Here is a 12,413-nt window from a genome sequence, read left to right as displayed (position 1 = left end):
GGGTGGACTGGAGGGCGGGTGTCGAGAGGGTCGTGGAGCGATCAGTCATGCGGTTGTCTTGATCGCAGGAGAAGTGCCCAACAGCCGGTACCGGCTTTTAAATTGAGAATGGCGGCCACTGCTACCTTTCAAAAGAAAATAAATGAGACTGCAGTCTTCAGACAAGAAATGGCAACAGAGTGCAGCTCACACACCATGCATGTACACGACATCAAGCTCCCCCCATTTGCGTGCTTTTGGTTCTAAATCATGGAGCAGAGTTGCTTCCGTATTCTCGCTGCTGGCAAGAGGACTGTGAAGATGGATCATTTTCTTAAGAGTAACAGACGGCCAGAGACTCAAATAGGCAGTGTACCAACTGGACAGGATCACAACAGAAGCAACTGGAGAGTGGCGCTCTGAAGAGCCCAGAGCAGTGCTATTGTTAACTCTGTAGAGATCTAGAGCCTATGATTAACAGCCTACAAAGAAGAAACTTAACTCTGGAACAAAGCAGTATAAAGAAGATTTCTTGGAGGTATGCTTTTTTTGTCAATTATGCTAATGTGAATAAGGATGCAAAGCCCATGTGTGTTTCAAATTTTGAAAGAGAAGGTGAAAAATTGCTTTTGAGGTTGAGACCCCAGAGTCAGTTATTAACTTACAGCTGACTCCAAATTGAAAGACTATACTGCTATAGCTGACCTGTGATACCACATTAAAAACATGCCAAAGGTTCGTGAGGCTGTCAGCATTCTGGAGTAGCATCTTCCAGGAGTAATCAGTACTGAGTAAAACAAGCATTTTGTTGCTATTGCCCTTCATGACCGACATGTGTGATGTTGGATTTTCTGTTTTCATAAAGTTGAAGATGGCATAAAGGAACTGGCTGAAGTCTACACCTGATATGCACATTGCCCACTCCTCCTTTGAACCTGATTCAATGAGATCATGAGGACCAAGGAGGCTCCACTTCCACATTAAAGATAAGCAAACATGGCATGAGTTGCCGGCGGGGGTTGCAAAGGTTGGCCAGCCTATGTCCCGAAGGTCGACCAGTTGGTAAATGTGAGTCCTGGGAAAAAAAGTTTGGGAAACACTGCTATAGAGGATGCAAGTAACATCCCAGAAACCACTATAAAGCAGGAATTGGAAGGGAGAGAGTGGTATTGAGAAAATCGTTGGAGCTGCGAGTTGACAAATCTCTGGGTCCTAATAGACTTCATCCTAGGGTCTTAAAAAAAGTGGCTAGTGAGATAGCTGATGGGTTTAATTTTCCAAAATCCCATGGATTCAGGGAAGATTTCGTTAGATTGAAAAATAGCGAGGCTGCATGTGGCGCAGTGGTTAGCACTGAGACTGCGTGCTGAAGACCCGGGTTCGAATCCTGGCCCTGAGTCACTGTCTGTGTGTAGTTTGCACTTTCTCCCCATGTCTGTGTGTGGGTTTCACCCCACAACCCAAAGATGAGCAGGTTACTAAATTGCCCCTGAATTTCCCGTACCAGCCTGCCCAAACAGGTGCCAGAATGTGGCGACTAGGGGCTTTTCACAGTAACTTCATTTGAAGCCTACTTGTGGCAATAAGCGATTTTCATTTCATTTCATTAATTGGAAAAAATAATAATTGGGTACTCTAAATTCTAAAAAAAAGATTGCAAAATAGCAAATGTAACTTCTTTATTCAAAAAGGGAGACAGAAAGCAGGAAACTTCAGGCCAATTAGTGTAACATCTGTCATAGGGATAATGTTAGAAGCTATTTGTCATACCTTGCAAGTATCTTACGGGGTGGGAACAATTAACTTCCCTGTAAACCTTTCAGAATACGAGCTCCCCTGTTTAGGGGGCGAGGACCTCTAAACAAAGTACAGCTGTATGGTATAGGAAGCTGGTCAGTTAGGCACCGGCAAAGCAGGCCCAGTTGGGATTTACCGTGTGATGGTATATAATATTGTAAATAAACTTCTCTTTGAACTGCTCGATGTGGACTCTTTCGTGGCTTTATAAAACTATTGCTTAAAGACATTGTTGCAGCGCAGTAAGAAAAATTCAAGATAATCAGGCAGCCATGGTTTTGTGAAAGGAAATTTATGCTTAACCAATCCATTGGAGTCCTTTGAAGGAGTCACATGTGCTGTGGATACAGGGGAACCGGTGGATATACTGTATTTAGATTTCCAGGAAGCATTTAATTAGGTACCACATCCATGGTTATTTTGAAATATCTCATGGTGTAGAGGTACAATGTTGGCATGGATAGAAGATTCACTGGCTAACCGGAAATGAGTTTTTTTTGGTTGGTAGGATGGAATGAGTGGTCTGCCACAAGAATCAGTGCTGGGGCCTCGACATTTTATCATTTATATACATGATTTGGGAAAAAGGACCAAAGGTATGGCTGCTAAATTTACTAATAACGCAAAGATAAGAAGGAAGGTAGAGGACATGGGAGCATACAAAGGGACATAGATAGCTAAGTGAGTGGACAAAGATTGGGCAAATGTGAAATTGTCCATTTTGACAGGAAAAATAAAAAACGCATATTAACTATAAATTATATAGAGATTCAGTGGGATCTGGGTGTCCTAGTGCATGTATCACAAAAGGTTAGTATGCAGTTACAGTAAGTAATTAGGAAAGTGATGGGTAGCACGGTAGCACAGGGGTAGCACTGTTGCTTCACAGCTCCAGGGTCCCAGGTTTGATTCCCGGCTTGGGTCACTGTGTGGAGTCTGCACGTTCTCCCCGTGTCTGCGTGAGTTTCCTCCGGGTGCTCCGGTTTCCTCCCACGAGTCCCGAAAGATGTGCTGTCAGGTGAATGGATATTCTGAATTCTCCCTCTGTGTACCCGATTAGGCGCCGGAATGTGGCAACTAGGGGTTTTTCACAGTAGCTTCATTGCAGTGTTAATGTAAGCCTACTTGTGACAATAAAGATTATTACATTACAAATGTAGGGAGGTTATGCTTCAGTTGCACAAGGAACTGGTGAGTTCAAGGGCATGATTTTCCTAAAAGGGAACAAGTGCATTTAGCCTCGTATTTCCCAGCACTCGCAGTGCTGGGAAACACATGACTATTCAACGCGACTCACGTTGAATAAGGGGCCTGAATGGGAAATGTGCATAGTCCCATTTTGCACAGTGTGGAGCTCCGCACGCCGGAATTCTCATTGTAGAGAGAGATCGGGACGCCATTTTTAAATGGCGCTCTGAACTCTGAGGCCCCCAAAAGAACCCCCAACCTCTCCCCCAGCCCAAACCCAATATAGCTTGATGCTAAATTAACAATCATCAATAGTGATGAACTTTAAAAGTTAATTTTCCCCATTTTCTTTTGCAAAAAGTACTACCAAATACATAAATCAAAACTCTAATGATGTATCTAACTTAGGCTTTGGGGCAACATGGTGGCACAGTGGTTAGCACCGCTGCTTTACAGCTCCAGGGACCTGGGTTCAATTCCGGCCTTGGGTCACTGTCTGTGCGGAGTCTGCACTTTCTCCCCGTGTCTGCGTGGGTTCTTCGGGTGCTTCAGTTTCCTCCTACAGTCCAAAGACGTGCAGGTTAGGTGGATTGGCCATGATCAATTGGCCCTTAGTGTCCAAAAGGTTAGATTAGGAGAGGTTACTGGTTTAAGGGAATAGGGAGGGGGCCTGACCCAAGGTTGTGTACCCTTCCAGAGGGTGTGCAGACTCGGTGGGCCGAATGGCCTCCTTCTGCACTGTAGTGATTCTGTGATCTATTACATGATTGTGTCTAATGTTTGTCACAGGCCCATTTTTCACAGAGCTACCACGAATTCTAGTTATGTCGTTTGTATAGTTCAAATGGCTCATTTGTATGTTAAATTTGTATAATGTCAACTAAAATCTGACTGATGGTTAAATTACTCTTTAATTGCGTAATGAAATCCAGAAGGGCCAAAAATAAGTGAGTGGTTTGACGCAAACAAAATAGAATTAACGTTTTAAAGCTGTCTAAAGTACCATCCTATCTGTCAATGCAAAAATGAATCTTGTCCCCTCTCCAATCAAGTATAGGATGAATCAGAGAACAAAGGTAAGTGAAACATTCTGTCCATTTTCCCCCTAACCATGCATTATTACTCACATTTAATTCAGCGGGTGCAAAATGTGGTTCTGTAGAGCTGCTGGTTTCATCGTTATGGGAGTTTTGAGGTGCAAACAATGGCAAGGGTCTGCTCCCAGAACGTCTGGCGTATCTCCTGTTCTGCTCACAATGTTAGGAACGGTGATAGGGCAGCGGCCCTGGGCATGCATTGGAAGGATGTACATTGGACAGATTATTTTGTTGGAGAAATATTTTCTCTCAGAGGGTTGTTAGTCTGTGGAACTTTCTTCCCCAGAGAGCTGTGGAGGCGGGGTCATTGAGTTACTTCAAGGCAGAGTCAGACAAATTTTTGATATAATAATAATAATCTTTATTAGTGTCACAAGTAGGCTCACATGAACAATGTGAAAAGCCCCTAGTCGGCACATTCCTGCACCTAATCAGTTACACAGAGGGAGAATTCAGATTGTACAAATTACCGAACAGCAAGTCTTTCGGGACTTGTGAGAGGAAACCGGAGCACCCGGAAGAAACCCACACAGACACGAGAACGTGCAGACACCGCACAGACAGTGACCCAAGCTGGGAATCGAACCTAGGCACTGTAAAACAACAGTGCTAACCACTGCACTACCGTGCTGCCCATAGACAAGGGAATCAAGGATTATGGGGGCGGGGAGATGGCAAAGTGAAGTTGAGACCACAACCAGAGAAGCCATGATCCTATTGATCAGAGCAGGCTTGATGGGAGGAATGGCCTACTCCTGTATCTAAATCTAATGTTCCCATTTTCAGACAGCATCTAACATTGCTTTGGCACTCGACCTTCCATTTTGGACCCTGCATGCTCTGTTAATGCTCTCTGTTAAATATGTGCAGCTGAACGTTTGTTTGGCTTCACAAGGGCAATAAGTGGTGAAAAGGGAAACAAAATATTAATAAAAGTAAAAGGGTAAAGATCTTTGATGCACTGAGATAATTTCTAGTTTGTGTCTTTCTGAAGTTCAGCTTTTATTTTGATAGCTCTTCCTTCCAGGCTTGAGATGATTTTTCTCTGGCAGGGTTGTCTACCTTCTCTGTAGACTCAACGTCATTCCAGGTTCACAGCAAAATATGTGCCAGACACTCTACCTTCAGAACAATAAAGCAGTCCTCTCACTTCAGCAAGCATGAGAGAGAGAGACAGAGAGACAGTTCCTTTCACTTCCAAGGTTTAAACGCTTCCGCTCAGTTCTCTCAGAAAGCATCAGGCAGGAACCAATCACTGACCATTGTCAGGCAGAACACGATCCCTGGCCAACCCACCAGTTGCCAGTTAACCAATCCATCCGACTCCTTCACAAACCACACATCCATTCATCCTTCCTTTCCCACTACTAGGAATGGGCAATAAATGCTGGCCTAACCAGTGACCCCACATCCCGTAAAAAAATTTTTTAAAACATAGGTTCCCCTAATTCTTACATCTGCCACTTATCAATGCTTAAATTTGTGACAATGCATCTGCAATAATATTGTCCATTCCAGGAATGTACACAATTTTTACATTGAAAGGTTGCAACAATAAACTTCAACAGGCCAATCTTGCGTTCCGAGTTTTACATTTTTCCACAGAAGCAAGCGGATTAGGGTTAGTATAGACTAGGCTTTGCTTTTTGCCATGCCGGACATAAACCTCAAAATGCTGAAGGGTTAGTGGCAATGCTGAGGCTTCCTTCTCAATGATGGAGTACTTTCTTTGGCACAGACTTAGATGCTTTGAAAAGTATCCCACCGACCTCTCTATTCCTGACTGTCATCCTGTAGTATCACTGCCCCCCACCCCCAGGCTGTTGGCACCGTGGCCATTTTAAAGGATTTGGAAAAATCAGGGGTGGTCAACACTGGTTCACTTTCCAATGTGACCCTCAATTTCTCAGCAGCTGTTTGACATTCTGTGGGCCAGACCATCTTTGCTTGTTTCTGCAATACGTTAGTCAACGGTACCGCTATGGTACTAAAGTTAGGTGCAAATTTTCAATAAAACCCGCACATGCCAAGGAACCTCATAATCTCCCATTACGTTTTGGGAACGGGCAAATCTAGTAACCTTGACTGTTCTGGGTACCACTCGCCCCTGTCCCACAACGTGCCCCAGGTAGCTCACGTTTGCTTCGCCAAACTCACTTTCAGCCAAATTGGTGCCTATATCAGCCAACTGCAGTTGTTTAAATAACTTCTCGAATTGTCCTACATGTTCCCTCCCTGTGTCACTGTAAACTACCACGTCAACCAAATAGACAATGCAGTAGATCGTGATGGGATCTACCCCAGAATACTGAAGGAGGCTGGAGAGGAAATTGCTGAGGCCTTGACGGAAATCTTTGGATCCTCGCTGTCTTCGGGGGATGTCCCGGAGGACTGGAGAATAGCCAATGTTGTTCCTCTGTTTAAGAAGGGTAGCAAGGATAATCCCGGGAACTACAGGCCGGTGAGCCTTACTTCAGTGGTAGGGAAATTACTGGAGAGAATTCTTCGAGACAGGATCTACTCCCATTTGGAAGCAAATGGACGTATTAGTGAGAGGCAGCACGGTTTTGTGAAGGGGAGGTCGTGTCTCACTAACTTGATAGAGTTTTTCGAGGAGGTCACTAAGATGATTGATGCAGGTAGGGCAGTGGATGTTGTCTATATGGACTTCAGTAAGGCCTTTGACAAGGTCCCTCATGGTAGACTAGTACAGAAGGTGAGGTCACACGGGATCAGGGGTGAGCTGGCAAGGTGGATACAGAACTGGCTAGGCCATAGAAGGCAGAGAGTAGCAATGGAAGGATGCTTTTCTAATTGGAGGGCTGTGACCAGTGGTGTTCCACAGGGATCAGTGCTGGGGCCTTTGCTCTTTGTAGTATATATAAATGATTTGGAGGAAAATGTAACTGGTCTGATTAGTAAGTTTGCAGACAACACAAAGATTGGTGGAATTGCGGATAGCGATGAGGACTGTTGGAGGATACAGCAGGATTTAGATTGTTTGGAGACTTGGGCGGAGAGATGGCAGATGGAGTTTAATCCGGACAAATGTGAGGTAATGCATTTTGGAAGGTCTAATGCAGGTAGGGAATATACGGTGAATGGTAGAACCCTCAAGAGTATTGAAAGTCAAAGAGATCTAGGAGTACAGGTCCACAGGTCACTGAAAGGGGCAACACAGGTGGAGAAGGTAGTCAAGAAGGCATACGGCATGCTTGCCTTCATTGGCCGGGGCATTAAGTATAAGAATTGGCAAGTCATGTTGCAGCTGTATAGAACCTTAGTTAGGCCACACTTGGAGTATAGTGTTCAATTCTGATCGCCACACTACCAGAAGGATGTGGAGGCTTTAGAGAGGGTGCAGAAGAGATTTACCAGAATGTTGCTTGGTATGGAGGGCATTAGCTATGAGGAGCGGTTGAATAAACTCGGTTTGTTCTCACTGGAACGAAGGAGGTTGAGGGGAGACCTGATAGAGGTATACAAAATTATGAGGGGCATAGACAGAGTGGATAGTCAGAGGCTTTTCCCCAGGGTAGAGGGGTCAATTACTAGGGGGCATAGGTTTAAGGTGAGAGGGGCAAGGTTTAGAGTAGATGTACGAGGCAAGTTTTTTACGCAGAGGGTAGTGGGTGCCTGGAACTCGCTACCGGAGGAGGTGGTGGAAGCAGGGACGATAGTGACGTTTAAGGGGCATCTTGACAAATACATGAATAGGATGGGAATAGAGGGATACGGACCCAGGCAGTGTAGAAGATTGTAGTTTAGTCGGGCAGCATGGTCGGCACGGGCCTGGAGGGCCTAAGGGCCTGTTCCTGTGCTGTACATTTCTTTGTTCTTTGTTGTTCTTAGTCACCTTAGCCCTGTATGAGCCGTTGAAATGTGCTTTTTTACACCAGAACAGCATCACCTTCGACACAAAGGCAGATATCTCTTCAGCCCGGGTGTTGAAGAAAGGGGCCAATACCCCTTAGATAGGTCGATTTCCTATCGATCCTGCCCTCCAAATTGGGAATCGATACAAATCCGATTTGGTGATGGCATTGACCTTCCGGTAGTCTATACAGCAGTGGGTTGGCCCATTTGGCTTATTAACCAACACAATCAGCGAACTCCAGTTACTCTTACTCGGCTCAATTGACTGATTCTCCAAGATGTACAGGATTTCCGCTTCTATTTGAGTTTGTTTCTGTGGGTTCAGTCAAAATGCACGCTGTTTTATCGGGTTGGAGTCACGTATGTCTACACCATGTTCAGTTAATGTGTGCACCCCGGTGTGTCTCTACAAATCTTCTTATCCCTTTGCAGTATCCTTATGAGATTGCTCTTCTTCTAAATATGCAAATTAACTATTCCAGTCCAACAGTCTGTCCTGGTCCACTCATGTTAATGCAACAGTCAAGAAAGCCCAACAACGTCTCTACTTCCTACGGAAGCTAAAGAAATTTGGCATGTCTGCATCGACTCTCACAAACTTCTACAGATGTGCGATAGAGAGCATCCTATCCGGCTGCATCAAAGCCTGGTATGGCAACTGCTTGGTCCAAGATCGCAAGAAGCTGCAGAGTGTGGTGCTCAGCCCAATGTATCACACAAGCTTGCCACCCCCACATTGATTCTGTTTACACCTCCCACTGCCTCAGGAAGGCAGGCAGCATTATCAGAGACCCTTCCCATCCAGCCTGTGCCTTCTTCCAGACCCTTCCATCAGGCAGAAGGTACAGATGTCTGGACCCGCACATCCAGACATAGGAACAGCTTCTTCCCCACAGCTACAAGACTCCTCAACAACTCCCCCTCGACTGATCTGTTCCCTGTAAGAACACTATTCACGGCATCCTATGCTGCTCTTGCTCATGTATTTGCTTTGTTTGGCCCCTTGTTCCACACTGTAACCAATCACTGTTTGTCGATGTACCATTTGCCAATGTTCTCTGTTGATTATTCTTTTTGTTTACTATGTATGTACTGTATACGTTCCCTCGGCTGCATAAAAATACTTTTCACTATACTTCAGTACGTGACAATAAATCAAATCAATCAATCAATAGTATTACCGTATTTGTTAGTCGTACCACAGGGGGGTCGCTCTGTGAACTGTCGAGCTCTTCCCCAACCTCACTTTTTTATCCTTGTCCTCTTTCACAACTTCTACCACCTGACACACTGGTTCCTTCCTATCTTCTTCCCTCTGATGATATTTTTTTAACATATTCATGTGGCATACCCAGTCCTTCCTACGGTCTGGAGTGTCAATTAGGCAAGTCACCTTACTCACCCTCCTAACCAACTTAAAGGAGCCGCTGAAGTTTGCATTCAAATGTTCACCCAGCAAAGGCAACAATACGAGTACCTCATCTCCAGCTTGGAATGTTCTGATCCTGACATGGTTGTCTGCCTGTAGAAGTCAATATTTTCCTGTTTCTTTGACTGTGGTAAAGACTCAACAATAGATTGTTATGGTAAAATAACAAGGCTTTATTTACGAAACAACCGCAGTTTTGGCTGATAGGTGAGGTCGGAGAGCAGTTACTACCACTGCTGATTCCTACTCAAGTCTGCGCTTTTACAGAAAATCAGTTCAGTGCTTAAGTGTTGGTAGGTGATGCATTTGGGGTATGACATATCCCAGGTAACAGGATCCTGTCCAATCAAATCAATTTATACATTATCATTATCAAGATTGCGTGACTACAGCTTAGTCAGGAATTCGATCGGAAGTAGAAACGGAAACAATGTCATAAACCTGCTGACCTGTTGATCTTCTCGGACTCTTTGTCTCATCCCTCATACCATTATCTTGTCCTTTGATAGAACATTAAAAGGTCGGAGGAGACTCATCCATTCCTTATCTTGTCTTATTCATACCGCCCTGGGTTATGACGAGTTAGACTTATCAGAAATTACAGGAGTCAGGCATTTTGGAATAGCTTGACCTTCTCTGATCTTATTCATGCTTTAGGTTATGCGGAGTCAGCCTTATTGGTCTTACAAAGGGGCCTGGCACATTGAAATGGCTAGGTCAGCTTTTCTTACATTTGTACTGAATAGTTGACCAGTTTTCCCATCATGCCATTACTTAATTCGTACAACATCACATTCCCTCCTTTTGTCATATCATGACAACTAGTTAAATAGGGATATCCATGATTCGATTGAAAATGCATTTACACAAGCAACCAGCAATTCTATCCCTAGTAGCAGTAGTAGTATTAGCATGAAGGCCTTAAAGATCCAACCAAGGGGCAGCACGGTGACGCAGTGGGTTAGCCCTGTTGCCTCACGGGGCTGAGGTCCCAGGTTCGATCCCGGCTCTGGGTCACTGTCCATGTGGAGTTTGCACATTCTCCCCGTGTTCACGTGGGTTTCGCCCCCACAACCCAAAGATGTGCAGGTGGATTGGCCACGTTAAATTGCCCCTTAATTGGAAAAATGAATTGGGTACTCTAAAATTTTAAAAAAGAAGATCCAATCAAATAATCCATGACCTAACCATCCTAGCCAACCCGGTGGGTTATGGTCGTGAAATTGACTGCCAATCTCTTGAATTTGATCAGCCTGTCTCTTAATGTGGTCGGCCAGGCTGGTGATATTTTCAGAACCATCTGGAATATAAGTACAGCACTCTTGACCTACAAGAGCGCATGTTCCTCCCTGCGAGGCTAACAGATAATCCAAAGCCAGTCGATTTTGTAATGCCACGGTCCGGACAGCCACTAGCTCAGCTGAGAGCTCGGCCAGTGCCTGTCCAGTTTCCCTGGCTTCTGCTGACGTTACATTCGCCAGTTGTTCCAATGCTGTGGCCATGTGGATCAGTTTGTTGGCTGCCTTGCCCGTTCCATACAATGGAAAGAACTGTTCCGTTTTTGTAATAGTCCTTTTGGCTCGCGAGAGTAGTGCTTAAGGATGGGTAGGTGACGCATTTGGGGTACGACATATCCCAGGTAACAGGATCATGTCCAATCAATAGGGAGCCACGGGTACGCTTTAGTGCCGCATATGAAATATGTTCCATTATAGGCCGTAAAATCATCAGCTAATGTCATCCAGGGGATTGGGGATGTCTGTCCCCATGAACTATTAGAGGTTATATTCCATACCCTGGACCAATCACAGTTAAACATGCCCTTGTTGGATATGCCTGGTACCGGTCCTTGCCAGTCAACTGTAAGGTTGCACCTACTTTGCCCCATTAACTTTCCTTTCCACGATTTATTAAAACATATGGAACCTTGAACATTATTTGAATGGACGGTGAGGGAGGGTGGAGTCAAGGCATGATTATAAGCAGATTGATACGAAGCCGAAAGTTTAGTCATGGAGGTCTACTCCCTCCAGGAGTTTTTCATGGGCATCCCAGGGAGTCCTCATTGGCTGGCCATAGACTATCTCTGCAGCTGACAGTCCAGTCCGCGAATGTGGAGTCACTTGCATGTGAAACAGTGCCAATTTAACCCAGTTTCTTCAGTTAATTTAGATAATTTTTCTTTTAAAGTCCCGTTGGCTCTTTGCACAATTCCTGCTGCCTGCGGGTGATACGCGCAGTGCAGTTGCTGTTTAATTACGAGTGCTTCGCACAATTGAGTATTGATCTGAGCCACAAAATGTGGTCCATTGTCTGAGCTCACCATTTTGGGTACTCCAAAACGAGGAATGACTTCTGTTAACAACAACTTCACCACCGTATGTGCAGTACAATTCGTGGCGGGGAAGGCTTCAATCCATTTACTAAACACATTGATTATTACTAAACAATATTTATAGCACTGTACTTTTGGTAATTCAATAAAATCAAGCTGTATCCAGGCAAAAGGGTGATCTGGCAAGGGAGTGGTTCCTGGAGGGCATTTAATGCCTTTACCCTTATTATGTTTCATACAAATGAGGCATCGAGCCAGCCACATTTTTGCTGCTGTATTCAAATCTGGGTGCCACCAAGTTTTCAGGAGTAACTGTACCATTCCCTCCTTGCCAAGATGGGTACAAGAAAGCAAATAATCAATAGGTACCGGCAATAAAGAATTCGGAATACAAACTTGACCAACTGGAGTAAGCCAGAGGTCCCGTGTCAAGGAGTGCGAACACCCCATTGACTTCCATAGTGCGCGCTCAGAATCTGAGGCGTCCCTCTGTAAATTTTGAACCTCCCTTACCTCTGCCATGCCCTTCGTTCCTAATGCAGGTACCTGATTTAGAGCCTGATTATCCCCACTGGGAACAATCAAAGAGGCTGATGTAGCCGCAGCCTTAGCAGCTGAATCAGCACGGGCATTCCCTAAATGAACAGGAGTGTCCCCCTTCGTGTGCGCAGCACATTTAATAATTGCCAATTGACGAGGAAGCTGAATAGCA

This window comes from Scyliorhinus torazame, chromosome 19, assembly GCF_047496885.1.
Source record: "Scyliorhinus torazame isolate Kashiwa2021f chromosome 19, sScyTor2.1, whole genome shotgun sequence".
In the NCBI taxonomy this organism is placed as follows: domain Eukaryota; kingdom Metazoa; phylum Chordata; class Chondrichthyes; order Carcharhiniformes; family Scyliorhinidae; genus Scyliorhinus; species Scyliorhinus torazame.
The sequence above is the reverse complement of the archived record's forward strand: the minus strand, read 5'-3'. Positions refer to the sequence as shown.